Genomic DNA, 12,926 nt, shown 5'->3' on the forward strand with positions numbered 1-12,926 from the left:
TATATTAACTGGAAATATTTAACTCCTTGTCTTATGCAAAACTTATGCACCCTTATGTAAACTCTCAGTAAGGCATGAGAGGCTTTGGGCATTATTTTTCTGAACTATGTTTGTGCTTCTCCAGCTTCCAGCATGCTTCCGGGCAGGGGGCAGGGGAGAGGTGGGAAAACAGTTCATCACCAGCCGTGACTGCAGAGAGCAGTGGGCAAACAGTACCCAGGGCAGGCTGGTATGAAATGGTCTGTCAAGAGCTGAATGGGCTGTTTTCCTGAGGGAAAAACACCATGGTGGAGATAACAGAAGGCCTGATAACCGAGGAGTAATTACAGTAATTTGAATTTTAAAAGGACATAGTATAGCAGGCAAAGATGCATAAGAACAGGCACACAGAGGGAGAGAAAGCAGCCAGACGTTTCCTGGGAATAGCAAAGCCTGTTGCGTGGCTAGTCCTGCATTCGTAGGCATAATCTGAATTTTGACTCAGCCTCTAATCAAAGGACACTGCCAGCCCTGTCCAGCGGACTAACAAATGCTGGCTTGTTTTGAAGGGAGCGCTGCATCACTTACAATTATTTCTGATGGCACTACTTGGAAGGCATGTGCCTTGAAAAACAGACTCCTTGGCATGCCCATGGAAATGAGTAAGAGCTTGCTTGACTCACAGACTTCGTCCTGAGGGATCTGTTGGACCTAACCCACGAAGAAGCTACATTGCCTCTGGCTTTAGGGTGTATCTGGGGGGACTGTAAAAAAAGTCTGCGATCTTGAGAAGAAACTGTGACAACTTCTCCCCTGAGGAGGAGAAGTTGCCTTCATCACATGCCTTCAAATCTCATTAGCACCCAGCTGTATTTCCCAAGTCTTCAAAAAAACATTTTTCTGTATTGCGTGGCAATGTGAAAGGCTCATCAATCAATCACCCATGGGGTGGGAAAAGTGAAACTTGGGGTGAAACCACATGCCCTATGGCTTTGGCATGAGACAATCTTAGAACCATCAAAAGGGCACGGCATCTTCTCCCCTGCCCAAGCTTTCCCTTCCTTCCTCCTCTTCTGGCCCTGTGCTACCAGCTGCCCCAGCTCCCTGACGGTCCCGTAAGTAGCAGCGTGCAGAAGGGAGATCTGGGGACTCGGCAGCGGGAGGGATGCAGAGGGGAAGGAAGACCTCTCGTTCTGCTGGCAGGGTGTTGTAACAGCTTAGTCACTACGTGCAGCTTTGGGTGCTGAGAAACGTACAAGTGCATTGGTAAATGTGTGAAATAAATAGTTGGGGTAACAGGGCAATCACTGCCTTCAGCTGCCACACTCCAAAGCAGTGTTGTGAGAGAAGGCTGAATTTCAAGCTGCGGGCTCCGTTTCAACCCCAAGGTGATAAACCTCTGTAAAATGACTTTTAATTTGGAAACTGAAATTATGCCTTCCAGAGAAGAGAATGTTCTGCCAGTGAGAGACCATACCACTCATGCTTCCCCAGCTCTGCTCTGATATGCCACCAGTGGCAGCTGGATCCCCCCCAAATCTAGAGGTGCTCTCCCTGCTTTGCAAGGTGTGCACAAGGCACTCTGAAAAATGGTGAGATAGAGTCGCCTTGCATTAAACATGATGTATATTGAAATCATATTTACAACTTGCTCAGGAAAAAAAAAAAAAAGGGTGAGGTTTTACAGGCAGTAATGAGCAAACACAGTAAAAATTGCAGACTAAACCCGGCAAGAAAGCAGGTGCCTTTTTCAAACAGTATGTCTTCCTAGCCATAAAACAGATGAGGCATCTGTCATTCAGAACAGAATAAAAAAGGTTGGAGGGAAAAAAAAAAAGCCAAAAAACCCCCAACCCACAAAGATCCATTTTACATCTAGAAGATGCAGGCAATAAAGTCATGACTCACCCTTAACAAGTTCATCTGCTATTTTGTGACTAATGCATTAAATTATATAAGTCACAAATGTCCTACTCTTTAGGATTTTACTAAAAGTTATTTGCTGAATTAGAGTTAGAGACAGCAAAATGAAGTGAAAAAGCAGGGCCTTTTAGAGAAAGGGAAGCAATCAGCACTGATGGATTTATTGTGCAAAAGCCTACGTGGTTGTAAAACCACGCACGTACACACACATCTGGCTGCTTCAGCTGTTGGTAGTAGTCATGAATATAGCTTGCTGATGCCAAACAAAAATCCATATCAATACAATCGTTTATTTATTCATGTTTATAATGTAGATCTATTAGCCACAACTCTAGCAACAACAGAAAACAAACAGCTAGGTTTTCCAGGAGAAAGTTAAATTTGAACAAAAGTTAATCAAAGTCCATGCCAAACAGCTTAGCTAATCGATCAGCAGGGCTTACCTAGTGAGTTACAGAGGCACCGCTCCAATATTTGCAATGACAACAGCTGGGATATCACTTCCAAAAGAAAGGAAAAGCTCTTTCCCTTTCTGATCCACAAGTCTAGCCCCTGCATACAGGTCAGAGTGTGTGTACCTTTGTTACTGCATATACTTAGCACGCCAACAGCATATTAAAAAATGTATAACCTTACAGTTAGAGACACATAAATACCAAATCTTTATCTAAAAGACCATAAAAAGAAGAGTTTTGAGGAAGGTACAGGTGGTAAGTGGACAGAAATCATCAGATAGACTCACCTTAGGTAAATAAGGTAAATCTCTGCCCAGCAATACAGACAAGCCAATCACGTTTAAAAAAAGGGCACATGTAGGAAAACATTTGCTTGGTACCTGCAAGGAAAAGCAACAATTAAGCTGAACTCTGGATGCAGATACTTGGCTGCTGGGATGGATTGCCAGAGCTCAGAATTATTTACCTTCCCTTCACTCTGTTCATTAGCACCTGGCACTTCTCATGCTCTAAGGCTGTCCTCTCAGCCACACCAGTTTGGATGGGCACATCACCAGTTTCATAATCTCGGGTCACCTTTCATAAAAGCCCAGCTCTTGCATTTATGTGGTCAGTGAAGAAACTCCACTTCCCCTTTAAAAATTACTCATCTCTCAGGGTTGCAGGTCAAAGCATGGAAAATGAAAGTGCTAAAGTCTCAGAAAACAGAAGGCAATAAATAAACTAGTATTTAGCAGTTTCAGAAACATTAGAGATTCTAAAGCAAGTGTAATCATTTTCTATAGGGAGACTCATTCATGGCTTGTGGGGCCTGGGTATGGTAAGCAGAAGCTTATGTAGCCTTTCTCCCCCAGCAGTAAACAGGAGTGAAATAACTCTGTATTCTAAGTCTGGTTAACATCACACACAATACAGAAGGACTTTCTAAAAACCAAAAATTTACTGTAAGTATATATTGCCTTAAAAATTACCAAAGAAATTAGGTTCCTAATTTCTAAAACCTTTCCATTTTCTGAAAACCAAAAATTTACTTTAAATATATATTGCCTTAAAAATTACTGAAGGAATTAGGTTCCTTTACACTTCAAACTGTTAAACATTTTGCCGTGCTTTAAAAAATCTGCAGGGTTTCCATTTTTTGTTTGGATTCTATTTTTCCCTACCTGCCAGCACTGCTTGGCAGAGGTTATCAGAGGAAGGCTTTCTGAAGATTTCAGCCTCTGGTTAGTGATTCTTAAAGATAACACTCTATCTTTAAATACTGCATTCTTAAAAAAACCCATAATTTTGGAGGAAAAACTCTTGAAAAAAATCAGTATTTTCAAAAATCAATGTTGAGAAGTGGTCCTAAATAATGTTTTTTAAAAGTAATGATTTCCAACTAATTTTAAAAAGTCCTCACAGATTGCAGTGTTATTCCCTGATTAACTGTAATCACACCATGAATAAACCGGGAAATGTTACAGAAAAAATGAGTAATAGTCTGACAACTTTAATAGGAAAATTTTATTTTCAGTGGTTTTTTTGCAAGGAAATGGATTAGAAACCTGTTCTGAAAGGACAAGTGAGATCATTTTACACATTTCTTTTTCCTTCTAACTAGAGGAGCTGTGTGGAGCCATGTCTTGCATGCATGCAGCGTCTGGCTCTGCTAACAACTCTGGGAACCCACAGAATTTACCATTTTTAGATCAGTATGGTACATCTAACACAACAGGACACATCAAATGAAAAGCAGGATATATTCACTTCAGCACAGAGTGGGTAGGCTGAGATGAGTTAAATGAAGCTATGATTCTGCCCATGGTGCGTTTTAATTGTGTGTTATGCTTTGAATATAAAAGAAGACCTAGTTTACGAAGCATTTATATAACAGTCTTCCTCATTAGGAATTTCTTAACAGTGTCATTGACACTGAAATCACAAGAAGGAGAGGGGGGAAAAAAGCCCCAAGTCCATTTAAAACCACTAATTAGCTGGGCAGTCTGATTATACATTCATAACAGCTGTTGCCTTCTTGGGGTTTCAGTGATCAGCTGTGGAAACAAATGCACACTGGAACACATTAAAAGAAGGAACAAGCTTATTTTTGTGGTAAAAAAAACCCCAAAAACTTCAAAGGTGGAAAAATTCCATGAAGGTATGGAGTACATAATTCTGCATAGTCCAAATTGTGTTTAGTTTTCCTGAGGAGCATTTAAAACATTGAAGATGTCTCCTGCTGCTACATGATTTACTCCCCTGACAAAGAACACCGAGTGCTTTCCTGAATCGCAGCCACGCAGGGGTTTACTGCATACTGCAACTCTCTGTTTCATTTATAATTATCCTATAGCATCTGCAGCTTCGGCCTCTGCTCCCCCTGAAGACAAGGGGAGCCACGTTATTGATTTCAAGGAGATGCGGGAGTCAGCACCTTTTCCACCCATAGCAAATACATGCAAGAACACGCCAACTCCGGCTCCCGTTACCTAGTTAAAAGTGTACAGGAAAATTGTACGGTTTTAGCTGCTCCTTACTTCTGCTCCCAGTGAAGACAGCCACTAATAACTAATAACTGCAATTCCCCTTTTTGTGTTAAGTCATCAGCTCTTATGCTGCTACTACCTCTGCAGAGACCCAGGTACTGTTATGGGTCCTGTGCTGGGAGGACTTTTTAACCAAGAAGGTTTCAAACCCGAGGTCCTCTGAAGGACGATGGACTTTTATTTCCCCTTGAACGGAGGGTGACTGATTCAATTCCTTTGTACACCGTGCCTGAGGAAAAGTGGAAACTTCAGCCCCCAAATAATAGCCAGCTAGTGTAAATTGCACAATGCTGGTCTCATACGCTGCTTTTAACGCCATTTAAAAAGCGATCTGTTTATGCTGTACTAGCGTTTGTGCCTTAGCCGGGGCAGGAGGTAGTTCCTCATAGACTGTTTCACGTCTGTTCCAGACATGAGTCACTATAATAAGATCCAAGGCTACCTTCCATCCTTTCAGATGATAACAGTTTCCAGGAAGTCCCTTTCATGCCATCCCTTAGTAGTAACTGGAGTTCAACTGCTGAAAAAATCTGAAAATCCCATGTCCTCAGGCAAGACCGTACAGCTGGCGAGTCACACGTACCCTAAACATCTCTAATTAATGAGCAGGGTTGGAATACAGTAAACATATTATGAAGTAAAATAAGTTCCAAAATCACAACCCTAACTGCTGACTTAACTTCTGTGACAACTTCCACAGGGATAACGTGTCCATTTGTTCCTCATTCATTACAGAGAAGACAAAAAGAACTGTGTTTTGGCATTCACAGGGGCAATGTTTTTTCCCCGGAGTTAGGAAATCCAGCTTTTAAAAGCAAGCTTGTGAAAGAGTTTGATGTTTACTGATTTTATCTAATTTGCTATGTACTAACATGGTAGGCTTAGAAAGCTTGTCAGTCTGTGGGGTTTTTTTAAACTCTTGGTGGTAAATGACTCATTCTACGGACTGAAAAATATTTAAGTAGCAGTTTTTAATATGAAAAATTTCCTAAGGATTTTTTGAATAAGAGTATAAGACTGAGTATACCATTTGGTTTCTTTTTAAACCGAGAACAGAAATACCTGCGAGCACTATCAGACATTCTGTTCCTGACAGATGTTGCATCCCTGACTAATAATGCAAAGAAATAATTTGGCTTTGATCTCTTCTACCTCCTGTCGCCCTGTAGCTAATGAAGTTGGGCGTCTTCAGTGATAGGTATGAAATCTGCAAGTCTATTATTGCGAAAGAGAAAGCAGCTAATTAGTATTTTTGCTGCCTTTCATGCTTGTTAGGAGTTTTCAGTTCTGAAATTTCAATTTACTTGAAACCAAACCCCCTGTGACACACCTGTTCTGTATGGGAAAAAGCCACAGACCGGCTCCCTGTAGATGACTGTCCTTATCCTGAGACTGTCTAGAACAACTGCCTCACGTCCAGTCCCATTATTTTTTTATATTAGTGGAGAGGAAGGAGACCTAAATTTGATTCAAAAGGGAAATAAACGAATTTAAAATGCTTCATAAACTGTTGCTACTTTCTCTCGTGAAGAACTCAAGGTTATTACAGTTGTTCCACGTGTTTTGATAGAAGTGCTTATGCTGGTATCATGCTTCTGTTACAAACTCTGCAGATTTTAGGGTTTGTTTTACAAACACATTTGCTTCCAATTGCCAGCCTGGTCTGTGAAACAGGATATCCTACAAGTGTGCTTAAAAAAAAAAAAAAAAAAAGCAAGCAAGCAAATATAGCATTTTGCAGTCAAACCCAAAAACCAGTATGCATTAACTGGTGTGAGAAATTTCGTCATTTAAAAAATCAATCAGTTGTTCAAAGTAAAAAAGAATAACATCTATTCACATGAGGCATTAAAATTCTTTGGGACACTGAAGAGAAGAACTCAGACATATTATTTTGTCAGGAAGACTGCCTGCTGATCCTGCCCACTAGCTTCTCGCCAGTAGAGGTGCCTTAGGACTGTTCGATGTAAATGCACAGGCAGGTGCACGGGTAAGTCATGTTGTACTTTAACGTGTTAGCCTGAAGTTTCACCACTGATCAGGTCAACAGTATGTGAACCCTGCCTGGGTCTTCTGAGATCACAGTGGCCCATGAATCCACAGAAACGGCTCAGGCAGGCAGCTGATCCTGCCGTCTAAGTCAAGACCCCCAAAGGTTTCAATCTGGACCTGACTAACAGCAGCAGCTCCGAGCGAACTCCTAATGCAGGCCCCGACGAGGAGGAAGAACAAAGCAGAAATGAAGACAAAGACCCTGCTCAGATACTGAGGGGAAATCTAAGCATTAGGAAAGCCACTCTGAAGTGCAAAGTTTTCTGTTCATTAAACCTTCGCTACAGTGAATATTTTAATATATCCCTTTGAACAATTTAACATATCTCCTAACAAGGAGGAATAAAAATTATGGTATTTTAGGGGGGAAAAAAAAAGACAATCACACAGCGGTTTTCAATGACCAAGCAATAAACAAACACCTGCTCCAGAGCTGCAAGCCTGTAATGGTACAATCTCTCCTGGAGACTGCTATGTTATACTGTATAAAGAAAAAAAAAAAAAAAGAAAACAAGGAGGAAAGAGTGAGCACAAGATGTTATCAACCAGAGTTTCTAGGAGATTATTGCTGAGATATGAAGACCTTTGACCAACATTTTCCTTTAAGCTCAGCGTGAGTAATGGGCACAATTCTGCTTTTCTGCGCACCAGCTGATCACTTTATTTCACCGAACTGATTTAGACCATCCCTGCAGAGAGCAGGGGTTGACCAAACGTGAGTCACTGTGTGTGCCTGCTGCCGTCAGCCCCAGAAGGAAAGTCTCAAAGATGCTGAACTACCTGGAGCTCCTGAAGAGCCATGGTTGGCAAAAAATACTGATCCTTAGAGACACAAGACGGTTGATCCTGGGATTTCACACAAGACAGGGGAAAAGAGGGAGTACACTCCAGAGGGGGCAGGGAGAAGCAAAGATACAGATGTGTTAGTACTGGACTTCCCACGAGGGCAGGGGCAGGCTGACAGCACACAGTATAGAAGCTCATTTTGCAGTTATCTATGAGCTCCCAGGCTTGTCCTCACTGATGCACCAGGCGGTGGTTCCATGGTAGTACTCTGTCACCAGAAGATCCAGCTGAAGAGGTCCCTACACCCAGACGGTCAGCCCTTCCCCCCCTGTAGAAGGTGAAGCTGTGTCACCAGTACAGGTTCGCTCAGACACAATTCAGACTTCAATGACACCAAGTGATATCAGCTGCGGCAGGGAGAAAAAAAGGAATATTTTAATGCAGATTTGTCATCACTTTTGCAAGATGAGGGTACAATCTCAGCTACTCTGCAGTGTAACTGTGCAGCTCTAGAGTCTTACTGTGTTGACACACATTACAGGCTATCTCAAGATGAGTTTGCTTGGATAGTGGTTTATTTGAATTAGCACTGCAATGAAAGCAAGCACTCCAGTGCTATCAATGAGTGTTCATTCTCGAGCACACTGCGATGAGTGCATGTGTTTTAAAGCTTAAGACTCCTTCTTTCACTTCTTGTATTCCATGGAAAGTATTGGCTTTATCCACAGCCTTTGGGCTCCGTTTTTATTTACTGTGGGCTACTAAATCTTCAGGATTTTTCTCACTGCACAACAGATGACACTATTAAATGTGTTATGCCTAACAGCCTGAGCACTGCTAAATCAAATTATGAAGACCTGAGAAAAAAGCCCTGGTTAAATACTAATGGTAGTTAATGCTATTAAACTATTGGACATGGACTGATCATTACAAATGGAGTGCAACATTTAAGGAAGTAGAAAAATAACCTGTTTCTGCTAATCACTCAATTTCCATTACATATGAAGTGGCTGCAGTTTTGTACTCCTGCTTCATACAAGAATCTCTTTGTATGATGTACTGGAACTGAAAATACTATATATTGTTGCAAAAGAGGAAAGTATCGTGATGTATGACTTATGGGACCATATGTAGCTTGTCATGCATTAGGAGAAGATGACCTGCATCTAAATTGAACAGCTTCCATGGATGACTCATGCGCGAACAGCACTTGAAATCATCACACAGACTGCCTCAATATACATGAAATCTACCACTGGCTCCTCAGTGTTGCCTTCTGTCTCTTTTCAACCAGACAAATGTCAGGCCATTAGGAATCAGTGTTCCTCTATTCTGCTGAAAGCACATGGGGGCCATGACCTAAATGAAGAACAAGAGAAAGCGCCTTTGAGCTCTCTACCATACATTAATACATTACAATGTAAACAGGAAAAAAAAAAAAAATCACAAATGCTGAAAAACTATGAACAAAGCCTTGAAATGCTCCGAAGACACTATTTCTGCATGTGTGATGTTATACCTGTGAACATAACCCCAGACTACTAGTTAGCTGGACTTCTGCAAGAAGGTGTACTGCAGTTGGTGAGGGAGTCTGAAGGGTCTGAACAGCCCTCAAGGGCTAAAGAGGCCATTATGTGCCTGGTCTTAGATATGGGTGCCCAAACTGAGAATTACAGCCAGAGGACAGCGCTCTGTCCCTGTCTGGATTCAGTAGGTCTTTCAACCCCTACAAAAGGCAGTGAATCTGCAAGCACGGCATGCAAGGGCACTTCGGGTTTCTGCACGCCAAAGGGCTGGCTGCGCTGCTCAGCAGCTCTGCTAGCTGACAGCCAGGCTGCTTCGTTACCTGCGAGACAGCCCTGTGTGCAGAAACAGGTGGGTCACAAAGGTCTCAGCTGCACTTGTGGGTCCTCTGCAAGAGCCATGGGACTTAACCAACTGGGAGGTGGGAGCTTCACATGCCTTAAGTACTGCTTAGATGTGGAATAAAACATATGCTTTTCAGCAAGGAAATAAACCATCACTTTTGTGGTTTTTCAGAGACCTCAGCCCAACTACCCTTGCTGAAGTTGGATATCGAAGTCGTCCTTCTCGAAATGCAGAGTCAAAAGACAGGGAGAGAAAGGATAAGCATGAGTGTCTCCGGCAGAGAGGAACACCACAGCAGAGCTCCCCTCAAGGGCTGCCAAGGGTCTGCCCTGCTGGCAAGTGACGAGCCTCCAACAGCTCAGTAGAGTTTATTGTATGATTTGCTTCTGGTGTAACGTTTCTGTGATGTGCACATCTGCACATTAAGCACTGACTTGTTTTGTGTCATTGAACAGCAGGAGGTGGGTAACAACCCTCTTTTTCACTCTTTATCTCTACTAATGGGAACGCAGAGTTGGACTATGCATGAGCCAGCTTGTTTTCAGCCACAAGAAGAAGCAGAAGAAATGGCCTTACACTCTAAAGCGGGAACAGGGAACATATATACAGCCAGCCTCTACCACCTGCTATAAGCAAACTGTGCTTTGAGATAAAAGTGTATTTCTGAAGAAATCCCCCAAGACCGCTTTTGAAATGAAGAGGTGTGAGACCACAAAGTGTAACTCCTTTCTTCCTGTCTCTGCCCCATAACTCTATACCACTACTGACATGTTCTGACTATCTGCAAGTAGACTCACATGTGAAGTACTTTTCAAACGGAGGTTTCAGATTAACATCATAGGAAATGCAATTTTTTAGATCAGAAGCAATAAACCAGATTTGAAGCAATGTATCAGAAATCCTAAAACTTCAGTAGCTGGCAAAATGCAGTACTACTCAAGAAAGTTTTCCCATAACGTACTGAACCAAATTTGTAATAACATACATAAATGAAGGGAAGAACATGATGCAATTTAGTATACTGTTATCACATATATATCTCACAGAATACATGCAGACAGACTCCTATGTGTACTGTTCAAAACCAATGTTCTCTGTTCAATTTCCTTGCTTTTCCTAAGAAAAACAAATTTTTAAAAATGTGATGCTTGTTGCAAACTCCAATTCTAAGCAGTTCTAGTTAGTAAAACTCATCCAAAGCCAAAAAAACACATTAGCTGTTTTCCTCCCTAAAAATAATGAGCAATCTATTAATACTTGGGAGAGTACAAGGTAAAAGTTATCTGATTTCTTTTAAGTATTAGAAGTGCATCAGAACCTCTGAAGACTTCTCTTTCTAAAGCTGGTGGTGACTTAAATCCTGATTTTTTTCCATCACGTCTCACAGTTTATCAGAGACCTACAGATAGTTTTCCTTCTTCTTTCATCATCAGCACAACAATGACCTGCAACATGACCAGCCTGTTCCTAGCTGCAGTGGCTCAGGCTGTAAACAGAGAGGAAGCTGTTGGCAGTGGCTGACCTGACCAGAGGAGAAAGCTCATGACTCATGGACTCTTTGTCAATTTGGAGATTAAGTTTGTAGTCTCAACAAGAAGGATTCTCCCCTGTTCTTTGGCCCAGGAGGAAAACTAAACCACGAGCCTGATGGAGTGTGAGCAGTGAGAGCATTCCTTATGCAAGCGGTTGTTTTAGGAAGAAAAGAAACAGTGCAAAAGTGGTTGATCGTGATGAACATTTTGTTAAACTAGAACTTGCTTCTTGGTGCTCAGTACCATAGCCTGTTTTAGTTTGATACCTCTATTCACTTTTAGAAACTTTACATCTAAGATTTACATTTTCACTCTTGCATTCTACTTCTTGACCAACAGCTGGCCTGGACTCTGTACGGCAACTCTGAGGAAAGGCTTTGCATGCGTGTGAAGTGTTGTTTCACTAACAACTGCTGTAAATCAGTGTCAGTGACATCATACAGCCGCAAATGATGTCCATCAGGCTGCCTGCTTTCCTGCAGACGCACCATCTGTTTCAGTCAAGGGTGCTGGCGGTTTGAGTCAAAGCTCGTTGAAGTTACTGGAAATATTCCCATGAATCTTTGATTGTGTGACTCATCTGTAGCTTACACTACGCGCAAAATGTCAGGCTCACAAACTGCACATTATGCAAGCATGACAGCTAAGGCTTAAACAGAACACAAAGCAGCAGTTAACTCTCTTAAACCAACACATGCCAGGATTTGATCTGCTGAAACTATTGCAGCTGCAGTGATGTATAGCAGGAGTAGGCAAGACGGGGAGAAAACTCTGAACTGGTACCCTTTACTGGGAGAACTTTAGGAAACAAGAGGACTCTCAGAGCCAGAGGAACCAGTTCTATTTTCATACCTCTGGGGTGATACTACCATCAGTGGGGATGATGCACCTAAAAAGAAAAACATGGACCATGATGCCTGAGGCAATCAAACACCACGGGATAGGTGGGAGAAAAGAATCTCTGAAAGAACATTAAGAGTAGGCAGAATTCAATGTCAGTGAGTAAAATGGAAGGATGACTTAAAAATAGCCAGCTATATCTACAGATTCAAGTTGCCTTTCTTAGGTAAAGACGACAGCGCTTTTCTTTCCCACGATTATATAAAGAGACCCAGTTCCCTGCTTGGAGCTCCCACAGAAATCAGTGTGAGTCACTTGTGCAGGCTGCTGGGAAGTACATCTCCAGGAGAGCTAATTATTGCATCTATCATAACAAGTTTGCAGAAGTGGTTTTATAAACACCTGCCACTGTTTTATTATCTCCAGCTCAGGAAACAGAATAACTGTCAGCCCAAATGACACGGTTTGGTATTTTCCACTAATTCTGAAAATAAAGAAGTAAAGAGCAAGTCCTAGCATAAAGAAGTAAAGAGCAAGGCCTAGCAACACCTTTGGTTTCAAAGTTACTGTCAGGTAAAACATCTATTTTAAAAAAGTATGCTAATTTTATCTCCAAGCCCCCACAGGAACACGCAGTAGTTAGGACCTCTTCTCTCACTTCATGGACGAGAAGATGAAGGGAAAACCAAAAGGCCCCTAATTGCCTGATTTCACTCTTGGACTTGCACGAAACAAAACACTCCACCAGTGCTAGTTGTTCAGCAGAACTCGATCAGGTGAAAAACATAAAATTTGATTGTATAAAGCCAGCAGAACGGAAAGGAGGCGTTATTAAGGATAATGCTTATCTGTTGCGCTCCATAGATTAAAAAGTCTATCAGCCTGTCCTGTCTGCAAAGACTTAACATTTTTGTTTATATTTATGGGCCTTTAAAGCACAAGTCTGCTTGTGATTTAATCAA

The 12,926-nt window shown here is 41.8% G+C and overlaps 1 long non-coding RNA gene across 1 annotated transcript; it reads right to left on the bottom strand.

Moving 5' to 3' along the window:
• Positions 1 to 311: 311 nt before the first annotated feature.
• On the bottom strand, positions 312 to 12,468 carry LOC129736408 (uncharacterized). The gene is made up of 3 exons (XR_008732962.1): positions 2,824 to 12,468; positions 2,645 to 2,737; positions 312 to 2,454 (listed from the first exon to the last, which is right to left on the bottom strand). It is a non-coding gene; the product is annotated as an uncharacterized LOC129736408 (long non-coding RNA).
• Between the last annotated feature and the right edge of the window lie 458 nt (positions 12,469 to 12,926).

Source organism: Falco cherrug, chromosome 6, assembly GCF_023634085.1.
Source record: "Falco cherrug isolate bFalChe1 chromosome 6, bFalChe1.pri, whole genome shotgun sequence".
Taxonomy (NCBI): domain Eukaryota; kingdom Metazoa; phylum Chordata; class Aves; order Falconiformes; family Falconidae; genus Falco; species Falco cherrug.